Source organism: Carlito syrichta, unplaced genomic scaffold (assembly GCF_000164805.1).
Source record: "Carlito syrichta isolate Samal-C Ts95f unplaced genomic scaffold, Tarsius_syrichta-2.0.1 Scaffold106289, whole genome shotgun sequence".
NCBI classification, from domain to species: Eukaryota; Metazoa; Chordata; class Mammalia; order Primates; family Tarsiidae; genus Carlito; species Carlito syrichta.
Genome location: NW_007050385.1, coordinates 66,180 through 67,366, shown reverse-complemented (window position 1 = coordinate 67,366; position 1,187 = coordinate 66,180).

The following is a 1,187-nucleotide window of genomic DNA, read 5'->3' as shown; positions in this document are numbered from 1 at the left end:
AAAAAAAAAAAAAAAAGAAGTAAATTAACATGAAGTGGAGAGATGGGAAGAGTGGAGAGCAAAATGGGACTGCAGTACACTTGCATAGGGACAAGAAGGAGAAGTAACAGCTGCCACCAGAATGATATTAAAAAAAAATCAGAGACCAGTCTGGGCAATATAGTGAGACCCTCACCTTTAAATTAAAAAATCAAATAACTCAGAAAATGAAGTCCAAATCACCACTGTTGGGAAATATTTTGTATTGGGTCAAACAATTTGACACAGCACAACAAACCCTAAAGACATTCTTTTTATTTTTGTTTTTGTTTTTTGGGGTTTTTTTTTGAGTTGGAGTCTCACTGTCATCCAGACTGGAGTGCAGTGGCCGCTCCCGGCCACCGCAGCCTCTATCTGCCGGGCTCTGGTGATCCTTCCGCCTCAGCCTTCCAAGTAGCTGGAACTACAGGCGCGCGCTACCATGCCCGGCTAATTTTTTTAAAATTTATTGTAGAGATGAGGTCTCACCAAGTTGCCTGAGCTGGTCCCAAACCCACGAGCTCAGGTAATCCACTTGCCTTGGTCTCCCAAAGTGCTGGGATTACAGGCTGAGCCACTGAGCCCGGCCAAGACATTCTTATATTACAGCAGAGTCAAAGCATTTATGATAAGACTGAGAACGCTGAATCCTGAAGGGAAGACTCAGTTATGCTTAACCCTGGTTAAGATGACAAGGCAGCACCATACACATTTTAGAAAAAGTCTGCCCAAAAGGGTAGAATTGTAAACGTTTATGAATGTATTTGTTACACCCTAACAATCAAAACTCAACTATCCAGGACAGCATGTTTCCTGAAAGTTCCAGATCGCGAAGGTCTTAGCTGTTTAGATTCTCCTATGAATAACTTTTATATTCTAATGTATTTCAAATAGAGAGTAAGACAAACTGCTTTATGTACAATTAAACAATTTCCTCCTTGTTATTATAGCACAAATTGATTTAAATACATAACATCTCTGTTAGTTATCTGGAACCTTAGAACAGAGACAATCTATGCTGCTCTGAACAAAAAGGATGGAAATGATACAAAAATTATTTCATAAATTAGTAGAGGGTTTTCCTCTGAATGTTTACTAAAAACCTTCAACCCAGCCGGGCTTGGTGGCTCAGCCTGTAATCCTGCGCTTTGGGAGGCTGAGGTGAGTGG